This window comes from Coffea arabica, chromosome 3e (assembly GCF_036785885.1).
Source record: "Coffea arabica cultivar ET-39 chromosome 3e, Coffea Arabica ET-39 HiFi, whole genome shotgun sequence".
In the NCBI taxonomy this organism is placed as follows: Eukaryota; Viridiplantae; Streptophyta; class Magnoliopsida; order Gentianales; family Rubiaceae; genus Coffea; species Coffea arabica.
In genome coordinates, this window is record NC_092315.1 from 7925860 (window position 1) to 7938573 (window position 12714).

Here is a 12714-nt window from a genome sequence, read left to right on the forward strand (position 1 = left end):
TGTTTATTGCTAATTCGATTTTGGTTAGCTTACAAGTAGTTGTTGGGAATTCACACTACTGATTATTATTTACACATTTAAGAGTCAATTCAATATTGATGTCTTTAGCTTACAACCAATTGGAGGAGATTTACACTGTTGATTACTATTATTACAAGTTGTAAACCACTATTACTTTGGTTGGTTTACAAGCAATTCTTGGACATTCAAATTGTAGTCCAGCAGGGAGTGGATCCTGCAGGCTATTTCCCACCGGACCAAATCCCGGAGGGCAATTTAACACTTTTAAGTGCTGCCAATCCTATTGCCTTACAATTATTTGTTGGACATTGAGCTTTTTTTTTCTCTTTTTTTTTTTGTGGGGCATTGGTTACCACACGGGCCATATGCGTATCCAAACAAGCTTATAAAAATCATTCATGACGCTGATCCTTGACTTTTTACCCCATGGACAAGAATCGGGTGGAATTCCATGTAGGTTTTGATAATACAAGATTAACGAGAGGGTGATAATTGTTTATGCAATACGGGGGATGAACAGCATTGGGAAGCAGAGAATGGATATTTCAATGATTTTTTTTTATTTGAATGATGTAAATTGTGAAACATAAGACACCCATTTACCATGGATTTGGAGCCCTCCGGTTTAAACCAGTTGTGCAGATCTAACAACATTTGGTGTAAGCTAGTACAATTTCAGTGAAATTATGATTTTTTTTACACAAATTTAGTTGTATAAATCACAAGCTCAAGTTTTACACTAAAGTTGTATGAATTTATACCAAATGGAGTAGTAATTACACAACTAATTTTTATTGGATAACAACTCAATTTGTAAAGTCTCGAATCCTGTTTACCAGTACAAGGATATGGTTCTATTGGTTAAAGTTAAATTGTAAGTTGTTGACATTCAAAAGATGAACTAGATGGTGGCACTGGAGCAGTCTAGATGAATTTTTTTGTTACACGTTGCAAGTTTTAAAACCCAAAAGATGTGCAATCTGAACTAAATTGTCTAGAAGAGGTTGGGGTAAATATTTTGTGTCATTTTTTCAACTTTTAATTTTGCCCTTAAAAAATTAATTTTTACCCTAATAATCTAATCACATTTGCTAATATAATCACTCATAACTCCCAGTGATAATGATACATTAAGTTTTTTTTTAATATAATTGAGAGGTTTCGAACTTGACATCTCACATAACTCTCATAAATATTGTAAATACCAAATTAACTATGACTGTATTAAAGAAAAAAAATTAATAATAAATTGTAATTTTTTTGAAGAATTTATGTAAAATTTAATTTTGTAAACATAAAATTAATATATTCATAAAAATTAAAAATTATTTCTAAGCTGCACACACATTGGGTGCTCTCTTAATGAGAAGTGTATGACTTCTATCAAATTATTAGGAAGGGAATGAATTATGATTATGCATTAAATCAGGCGCGACAATGTACCACTCTTTGTATTGAGCGTCATCACGCAATGTATGTAATTGCTTTTAACCATGATTCTACAGAACTTTCTCCTTCATTATTAAATTGCCTTTTCAACACTTTCCCAAAAATATATTCCTTGGTTTTTTGTTAAATAACATGCCGTCTGTGTCCATCCCATCCCATCCCAGCTTTAGCTTTTTCTTTTTCTTTCTTTTTCCTTCTTCTTTTTAAAAAGAGGATCAATAATTCCCAACTTTAGCTTTTTGTCTTTTCTTTCTTTTTCCTTCTCCTTTTAAAAAAGATGATCAATAATTCCCAACTTTAGCTTAAAGACGCACTATTTTTCAAAGGAAAATGATATTCAGTCCAATCGGATCAAGCCATCCAGCAGGCATGAAATTATGAAATTGCAACTTTTAAGGCTTGAAGAGGACATGGTGGCCGTGGTAGCTGGAAAGAGGAACAACTAAACTATACTCTTGTAACATTCATATATGAACCATTTGACAGGTGTTGAGATTGTACAATAATAATTATCTGCTCAAATTAAATACAAATTCTGTATCTAGTGGTAAGCAGAGTCGAATTCACAGGAACTGGAGAAATTCGTTTATCCTCAAGTTCAAAATATGGGGAGATTTTTATAAAAATATGAATGACTAAACAAATCAAATAAAAAGGCCTAACTAATAATTTACTAAAAATGAAACAATAATAAATAAATTCTAGCCAAGAAATAATTTTGGATGCAATAATAATTTCATTCACTCACTGATAAACAAGTTATAACTGCCAAACAAGCAATGACAATCAATTTCTCCTTACTGTATCGGTGATCAAGGTACAACTGTTAATCACTTCCCTAATCAAGAAATAATCCTATGTACGACCGTAGAGTTCAATTTGCCAATTACCTTAAGAATTAGAAAAGTCCTGTTCTAATCAAATAATACACTACGAAGGTTATTTTAAGTTAGCCTATATGTTCCCCTGACACAAACCCAATCATGCCAGTCACCACTAATTTAAAGCAATTAAATAATTATGGATTTAACTGCTCTAACTAGTTTTAGGTTATTAGATTAATTAAAGGGAAAATTGTTCAAAACGTCCCTCATATTTTGTAAAATAACTTTTTTCGTCCCTCACTTTTAAAAGTGTAATTTTATGTCCCTTACATATTCACATTGGTCAAATTTAGTCCATAACTAGATTTCCGATCATTTTTTGGCCAGAATCCATCATGTGCAAGGCACGTGATCATTTTTTAAGGGTAAATTTGTCAAATTATATTTTACATAATCTGATCTATAATCCTCCACATTTTATAAAATAAATTTTTTCGTCCCTCACATTTTATAAAATGATTTTTTTCATCCCTCACATTTCACAAAATGAATTTCTCCATCCCTCACATTTCAAAAAATAAAATTTTCATTTCTCACTAATTATGTGTGTGAATACATTTTTTTTCAAACACATGTATATGTGTATTTGATTTTGCTTAATAATAATAGCATAAACACATGTATGTAATTGGGCCCAACTTGTGGGCTATCTTCTCTTTTTGTATGATTATGATTAATATTTACCAATAGAATCTTAATTTACATATTCTTATTGTATTTTGACCAAAAATAGCTTTATTGCCAACTTGACAATGAATGCAAGATTTTTACTAGCTAATACCAGATGAAATCAAATGATCACGTATAATATATGGTATTCATATTGTTAAGTGAAATCAAATAGACACATACATATATTTATGCTATTCGTATTATTAAGCAAAATCAAATAGACATATACATGTGTTTAAACAAAATGTATTCACACACATTTTTTTTTTTTAGGGTTTCCCTCACACACATAATTAGTGAGGGATGAAAATATTCATTTTTTGAAATGTGAGGGATGGAGAAATTCATTTTGTGAAATGTGAGGGATGAAAAAATTATTTTATAAAATGTGAGGGACGAAAAAATTTGTTTTATAAAATGTGGAGGACTATAGATTAGATTATGTAAAATATAATTTGACAAATTTACCCTTCAAAAATGATCACATGTCTTGCACGTGATGGATTCCGGCCAAAAAATGATTGAAAACCTAGTTAGGGACTAAATTTGACCGATGTGAATATGTAAGGGACATAAAATTACACTTTTAAAAGTGAGGGATGAAAAAAGTCATTTTACAAGATGTGAGGGACGTTTTGGACGATTTTTCCTTAATTACATATCGAATGCCCTTGATATTCAAACAAAATAACAACCATAAGAAATTAAATCAGAGAATATATGAATATCAGTAAATAAAAAAAATAAAAATAATCAATTGAATCTCACAATTTTAGATGAACTAAATCCTTCATTGTTCCTTGACTAGAAAAAGAAATTTAGCTCCACATCATAGAAAAGAAACCGCGTGAATTCATCGAGAACCTTCGCAAAAGCGCTCAACAAAGAAAACTAACTAAGAAGAAAAGAAAGCCAAGCGGCTCCTTTTTCCCACAAGGGGTCACGGTCCTTTTTGATTGTTCCCTGGGCCAAGGTGGCCCAAGGTGGTAATCAAACGGGAAATCGGCTGTCTTTTTCTCTTTATTTCCTAATTGAAGTCTACTACTAAATAACAACTAGTCTTCTAAATAAAAAAATAAATCACAAAAGAAAATATTCGAAGTTTCCTAATTCAATCATAAAACTAATAATGAAAATTCAAATCTTCCTCTAAAATTGCCCAGACTTTGAATTGAACTTGGAAACAGGCTCCGAACATGTGAATCCCAAATTAATTGAAAAATTGTCCATTTTATGCATATTTTGCTCATTTTCCTACAATTAGCACCATTAACCAAATATAAGTAGAATCAATCAACTAAAACAATATTTGATTAAAATTATGGGAAAATAATCATAAATTAAATAGCAATTCTGCACCTTATCACCATTTCGTCAAAATTTTCGATGGTATACCACAAAGAAAATTATGCTGTCAATTTCTTAGGGACAAGAAAAGTAGATAAGGCAAGTGTTTTTAGATGTTTCGATCAGATAATTATATCATCAAAGCAGATAGAAAACATGAATTCTGTCCTCGAGTTCAGAATACTTAGAGCCCATTTAGATTATCATTTTTTAGAGTTTTTATAGAAAATATACTGTGACGATTTAATGTGTAAGAGATAAAAATACGATTAGAAAATGTACTTATGATAAATGTAAAAATTTTTTGAAGAAAAATAGCAATCCAAAATTATGAGTTCAAGCAAAAGATTTCCACTTTTGACACCCCAATGATTAAGACAAATTTCACTAGAGGTGGATTTACACGGATTTGCACTGGGAGGCACGGGAACATGGAAATTGTGTAATTGCGCTTATAATTTTCATGGATTCTATTTTTACCCCCACTAAGTTATTGAGAAGTGAAAATTTACATCTACTAGCGTTGTAACTTAATAGAAACAGCATGTAAAACTATCAAAAAACCTTGTGCTTCAACTATTTAGTTTCCTTGTAACTTCTTATTGTTTGTTAATTATAAGCTAAAAAAGTTGTATAGAGAGCCTTTTCAATAAAATGAAAATCTTAATTTGCCTAAGATAGCTGTATTACTTATTTTGCTTCTCGATATCATTTTAACACCTATAAAAGCAAGAACTATTTATTTTCTCACCAGCTCGTAATAAAACAAAAATCTTAATTTGCTTAGAGTAGTTTTTTTTTTTTCTTTTTTTTTTCGGAGACGATAAACCTATTCTATCCTACACCAAGAGGGAGGGGGCGGACCTAAGGAGGTCCAGGGGTAATTCGGAGGGGATTGAACCACCACCGGACTAGACGGGTGCACAGCACACCCGCCTGAATTTTTTAGAAACAAACCACTTAGATGTGGCATTTTTTGGTGGGAGGCAAGATTTGACCCCACCCACTTAGGTAGTGGCCACCAGCCCAAAGGCTGGTGGTTGCTTAGAGTAGTCGTGTTACTTATTTTGACTCTGGATCTCATTTTAACACATAAAAGCGCATACTTTTTTGTTTCCTCACCAACTCTGCTGATCACCTTCTTCACCCATCCTCTTCTTCTCGAACAAATGCAAACTTTAAAAAAACTTATCTACAACAAATGTAATAGGTTTGATGTAATTTATGAAGCAAACCATATAATGATTTGCAGAATGTCATTCTATATTATATTAATCATACGATGGTTGTATTATTTTTTTCCCTTGGAGATAGTAGTATCATTTTTTATTTATTCAGTGAATATTGTTTCCATGTCTTAATTTTAGGGGAAATTAACAAATAAAAATAATCTACGTCGCTCTTGCTGCCAATGAAATTAATTCTTGGCTCCACCACTGAAATCACCAAATAAAATTGATGTGAATTTCACCAATAATGTGAGTTTCACCAAAATTTGGGCTTTGTTTATTTGTGCCTCAATAAAGTGTTCTCTGTACTTCCAAGAAAATGGCAAGTGCTGATTATTGATCTAAACAGGGATTTTGAAAACTTAAATGAGAACAAAGGTGGAGGTCATGGATGATAGTAAAGGCGGAAATTTGGACCAAAACGACCGACCTATTGCATGTTCTTCATGGTGATGAATTGGTAGATTGCTTGCCATGTTTGTCCAACATGATGAATTCAATCTGCGGTTAGTGACGATCTTCCAAATAGCTCTTTTCCTAAGGATCATTCTAGGATTGGTCGTGTTTAGTTTTAGCTTTGCACAAAATCACTTACCTCTGCAATCTAACAAGAGATAAAATTCCTTTCTGGGAAAAAGTTTGACATAATCTTCATTGGGAATCTGCATAACTGCACAAGGGTATCTAAGGCATGTAAAATCCCCGTTTACCCTCATGTTTCTTGTCACCCATGTTGGCGTCTAAGGTGAATTGTGCATTTTCAGTTGACTGTAACAATACTACAGCCATTTCCATGCTGAGAACTTAAAAAGACTGGAAAACGTATTTCAGGGAAACAGGTATGAAGTTATGGAGTTGCAACTGCCTAGCGCTTATGGGGTGCAGCAACTGCGGCTGTCAATAGTTTATGATAGAAGGATAAAATGCAGTAAACGTCGAAACCAATCTGCAATACTCGAATTTCAGCATGCTCAAAAAAGTTAAGATTACGGTAGATGTAATCTAGAGGACAAATACCAACTTGAAGCAAAATGAATTCAACTGTGCAGATGTTTCAAACAAGAAGGAACAGATGACCTTGATATTTTTCAGCCAGTCGTCTGTCCTCAACTATTAAAAGAGATATCATCTCACAAATGAATCGAGAGAAGGATAAGGTACTGAAATTTGATTATCTTACAAGTTCGGGGAGTAATACAACATAATCCACAATCATACTCTTATCATCTCAAATATGAACTACTGATAAGCACTTTGATGTCCCCAGTTGCATCCGCAATCCTTTTTGCAGACTCTTCTGCTGATTGTCCGCACCAGTGCACTTCAATCACTTCCAGGGTACCTATGTCTGCAAAATCATACGGGATTTCCTCGAGGTCTTTGCAATTTTGCAAGACAAGCCGTTGAAGTTTGGGAAGGTGATCACAAGTCGCATTCCATTGAGAAACGTTCAGATTGTCTAACTTCAAGAATTTGAGTTCCTTGAACTGTTCTTCCTCCATGTCCCATGTCAGCCCCTCAAAGGCACCAAGAAGCAATTTGAGAACCTCCAGGTTGGGTAGTCTCCCAATTGTTGAGATATGACTCCATGGTAGACGAAAGTTTGAAAGAGTCAATTTCCTCAGATTGGACGGGAGAATGAATTCCCTGGTAATAGCGCTTCCGTAGTAAAATACATTGAGTGATACCAAATGAGTTAGAAAATCTAATCTTGGAAACTGATAGGAATTCTTCGAAGAACCCTGTGGATGAAAGAATATGCATCTCAGTTTCTGCAGATTTGGCAACCTCTTTATTATTGATTCTACATCTTCACCACAAGAGAGAGAGAGACGGGAAAAGCTGACCAAATTTCCCAACTGAGAGCAGCCTTCAAGCCCTTCATCATCCAATTTGAAAGCAACATGCATATTCACATGAAGATGCCTCAACCTTGCCATGTGCCAAATAGTATCTGGTAAAACAACCAGACCACGTAATCCCTTCACGACAAAAGTTTCTAGTTTTTGGAGATTGGCAATGGATTGTGGAATAGTTTGCATATATCCAGTAACTGCCAAGTACCTCAAATGGACCAGTAACGAAATGTCAGCAGGGAAGGTGATACCCAGGTTGATGCATTCAAAATCTAACACCCGCAGAAGTTTGAAGTTACTACAAATGAATGAGATGTCATATGGACATCTGGGCTCTGAATCAGCTGAGGGGAAGAATATCAAAGAACGAGTGCCCAGGCCAAAAGGTCTTGATACAACAAAATGAACTCGCTTCAAGAAAATGCACAATCGGTAGGCCTCATATGTTACAGGATCAGAATGATGGCCAAAATCAAATTCAAAACCAAAATCTGAACTAGGAAAAGAAACATATGGCTCATCAAACCTGGTTACTAGCTGGAAGAAGTTCTCTGCTCTGGCTTTTAACTGACAAAAATCACGTAACAGATCATGCAAGCGACATGATTTGACCATTCCGTTGGATCTTCTTTTGGAGACTTCCACCAGGCTTCTGCTAATCAACTCCATCAAGTAACCTTCGGCAATACCTTCTAAGCTCTTCAACTCAGAGTCATGAATGCAACCTTCAGCAAGCCAAAACCGTGTCAACTTGCTAACAGGAATATCCTTGTCTTCAAGGAAAACTCCCAAATAAATAAAGCACGGTTTTAGATATCCGGGTAAGTATTTGTAACTCAATTCTAAGATTTCCATGCACCGAGCTTTTGGATCTTCCATTACTTTTGCAATCAAGCTTTTTGCAATTTTCTCCCACGATTCTCTGCTGTTTTCTATCCTTCGGAGGAGACCAGATATTGCAACTACAGCTAGAGGTAATCCTTTACACTTTTGGGCAATTTCCTTTCCGACTAGCAACAATTCTTCCGGACAAGATTCACCTTGGAATACTCTCCCTACTATTAAGTTCCAGCTTTCATCATCAGAAAATAAGCGTAGAGAATGAGGATCACCATTTGGTTCAATTTGCAAGGCCACATCATGATGACGGCTGGTTATCAAAACTCTACTTCCATTCGCATCATCAGGGAATGAAATTTTTAACTCATTCCAAACTCCAGCATCCCACACGTCATCCATAACTATGAGAAACTTGTTTCTCAACAAGCACTGACGCAATTTTAGTTGGAGATCTTCCTTACTCATTTGACAAATATTCTCATTAAGCCCATGAATGCCACCTAATATCTCAAGCAACAGTTCTCTTTTCTCATATTCTTGTGAAACTGTACACCATGCCCGACAATGAAAGTGAGACAGAACCTTTGGGCAGTTAAACAGTTTCCAAGCCATTGTTGTTTTGCCAATACCCGGCATTCCCACAATAGAAACAATACCCAACCGTGCGGATCCTTTGGTGAGTTGATCAGTTATAACTTGTTCTTCATCACTGATATCCACCACCGTTTCCTTGATTAATGGGATACCATCCTGTGCCATCTTGTTGAGTGGAACCTGGCTAAGGTTTTGGTAATCTCGGTCTCCGTCATCAGAGGTTGTCAAATGAATTCCAGAGGCTCGCTTATTAACAATTCTTAACTCCTCTAGTAGATCAAAAACCAAAAAGAAATGCTGCCACTGAGCATCAATTTCAATCAAATCAATGACATATTCAATTTTATATGCTATATTGGCAGCACAATTAAGAAAATCTTTTAGTTCTGGATTCTCACTAATATCCGACTCTGAAGCTTTCATGAAAATAGAACTCAGAGACTTGAATTGTAGTTGAACCTCTTTTATATGATGCTTGACTGGTGCAATTGATGAAGGATCATATTTCAGCAGCTCCTCTAGGTTTCTGAGTAGAAAATCAATGAATCCTGGCCTGTAAGTTTTGGGAAAATCAGACAACGGAACCTGGGGACAAACCTCTCTAAGCTTAGCCTTGATACGCTTCACCTTATCTAACAGCTCAAGAGATGAGAGGATCATATTTTTGTTGCCTTCTGTCATCATCCCCGTAGTAAATATTTCAGTTTGTGAGAAGAACATGTCCATGTCCACTGTCATTAGGTGATTCGAGAGAAGCGTGAAAAGATTGAGCTGCTCAAGGAGTGCTATTTGACCTTTCCGATAAACCAAGAAATTTGCAGCATTACTACTCTTATTTAATGACTCTGCCTTCAAAATGACAATGTTAAGAAGCAGGAGGAGAATTGAGTTCTTTACCGTAGATTTGTTTATCTTCTTGGCCTTGAATGACCGACAGAGAGATGCTACACTGTAGTACAGTTGTTCAATGAGAGCCAAAATCTTATTCCCATATTCAGCCTTCCCACTTGGAAGATTCTTGGAATATCTTCTCACTTTTCCCAGCTTCTGACAGACCTGATCTTTCATTTGATCGAGCTGATCTTCAATTTGAAAAGTGCTGTTCTTAATCTTTGGCAGAGCAATCTCCGTAAGGAAAAGCTCTGTCTGGAGGAGACAAATCATCATAACTAACTCAGAATGCAGAGTCTTAGGACATTCATCCCGTTGTTTCTTGAAAACAGATGCCATTACTACGAGCACTGCATGAATTTCAGCAAAAAAAATTGGAAGAAATTGATCCTCCTCCTCTAGTTTACTGCTGACTAAAAACTTCACCAGCCAAGACACCTCGTCGAGAACTTGTTCAGCCCCCGATTTCGTGGCAACATAGTTGCAAAATTTGCGGCAAAATTTCACCTGATGTTGTCCAGTTTTATAGAGAGCTATAAGGAAATGGAGATGGAACTCCATGAACTTGGGATTGGTAGGATCAATCTCATGCTGCAAATCCACCGCAAATTTAGATAGCTTAATCCATTTTTCCTCTTGGATTGGGCCTGGGTTTGTCCTGTAAGAAAACCAGTAATCACAAGTGTGAATTGCAAGGTGCACAATCTCAGATGCAACACGATTCATGGAAGCATTGATGTCAATAACGTCATCACCACCTGCTGCTGCCACTGGGTAGTCAACGTCACTGCATAATACATCATTCAAGTAATTCTGCAGCGAGCGCATCTCACTGGCCAAAGCATCGAGCGGTTTCCTCGCATTGAAATCCGTAGAAGTCGGTTCGATAGAGCCCATACGCGATGCTACAGAGGATACAAACCTTGACCAAAACCAAACATGGGGAGAAGGGCGGCGCAGTTGAAACGAAAATCCTGACAAATGCTGGTCAAGATCTTCTCCGATTTCTGCCATCAAATTCTTGGTTTTTGTTTCGTAATCATAGAGAAATTGCAGATCCACCCTGACCATCTCCATCTTCTTCTCGTCTATGAGTACAACGTCCTGAGCAATCTCCTTGGCTGCAGCTTCAATCTTGAATCCCAAATTAAACACCTTATCTGCCTCATCATCACCGTTTCTCAGCATGTCAACAGACTCCCAAAGCGTCCTCAAAAACATCCAATCCTGATTGACATCATCGAACCTGTCAACATCATTGCCAAACTCATCAGTCCAGTGATATCTATCAAAACTTCTCCTTAGCCCTTCCAAGGTAGAATGTATGAGATCAAAGCTGGAACCAGCGGCAGCCATCTGCAGAATTTTGATCTCTTGACTTTTGGATACAAGTACAACTATCTACCAGATTTGTCTATTGAAGCATAATTACTACTCATGGTTCAAAGTTGCGAATTTTAAAACATTTAATATTCTAAAAATTATGAATAATATAAAAAAATATGATAAATAAAAATAATAAAAAATTAATAAAAGTAATAAAAATTTGTGTTGATTTGAGATGATTCGGAGTAACTTGGGTGATTGAACCATTTCTATCCATCTCGAAAATGTTTCGATCGAATTCTCGACGATCCATTATTTTGGAATTATCTCGTCTCGGTATAAGAAGAAGGAGAGCCCTGTTCGAGTGATAACGCCTCCTAGTCTAGCTTTGAACCATGTCACTGCTAGCAATAATTTTATGTAGGTGGTCATAGTCAAAAGAAGGCCTTCCCCGGTACGCACTGCTAGTAGCATTCTTTTATTGAATAGTACACCGAGCATTATTGATTAAAGTACTGCAAATACTAAATACAAATCCATACATAAATAAAACGATAAAGAAAGTTATGGTTATGCAATTGATTGATGTTATATACGTATTAGGTTGGATCTTGTCTCTTCTTGATTTCATATTATTAAAAAGGGAAAATGACCGGTTTCATCCCTTACATTTCACAAAAATATTCTTTTCGTCCCTCACTTTTAAAACGAAGCAATTTGGTCCTTGACATTTAATAATTAAACCTATTACATCCTTGAACCCAATTATCAATCTGAATCAAATCATCTATCAACTTAATTACAAATTTTGGGGGGTATAATTTGTAGATCACTTGACTAACTCAACTTGATATTCACGTGAATTTTAATGAACCCAAAAATAAAAAATAAAAAATTATAACATCTAAAAGAAGAATTAATCTTTCTTACAATGTCATTGTATACACTGATGGGTTTATGTACCTGCCACATCATTTCAATTTAAATTTAAACGCCACATTTTGTATTTGTGATATACATCTAGACTCGCAAGCGTATATACTAACGGTACATGAAAAGATTTACAAAAAAAAAAAATTTGTAATTAAGTTGATAGATGATTTGATTTAGATTGATAATTAGATTCAGGGATGTAATAGGTTTAATTTTTAAATGTCAGGGACCAAATTGTTTCGTTTTAAAAGTGAGGGACGAAAAGAATATTTTTCTGAAATGTAAGGGATGAAACAGGTCATTTTCCCTATTAAAAACGATAAAGAGTGTTAGTTGAAATAATTTTATAAGATGGCGATTTTATTGTGATTTAACAAACTCTCAATAAATGCTTGGTTAAAGAATTAATATTCTCGTGTTAGTCTACTTGTTTAATTCATGTTTTAGATTTTAGTCTTCAATTTGTTTTAAAAGACAGAGTGTTATTCATTTTGTAACTTACATATGTCAATTATAATTATAATTTTAATTAGAACTGAGTTTCATTTTTGTTAGAAGTCTACGTTTGTTAGATTTTTACTACCATATTTAATTCTCTTAGCCTGAAGAATATTGATTGATTTAAGAATCTTTAAAAAAATTCAGTATGGATTATTAAGGAATTGAGAATTT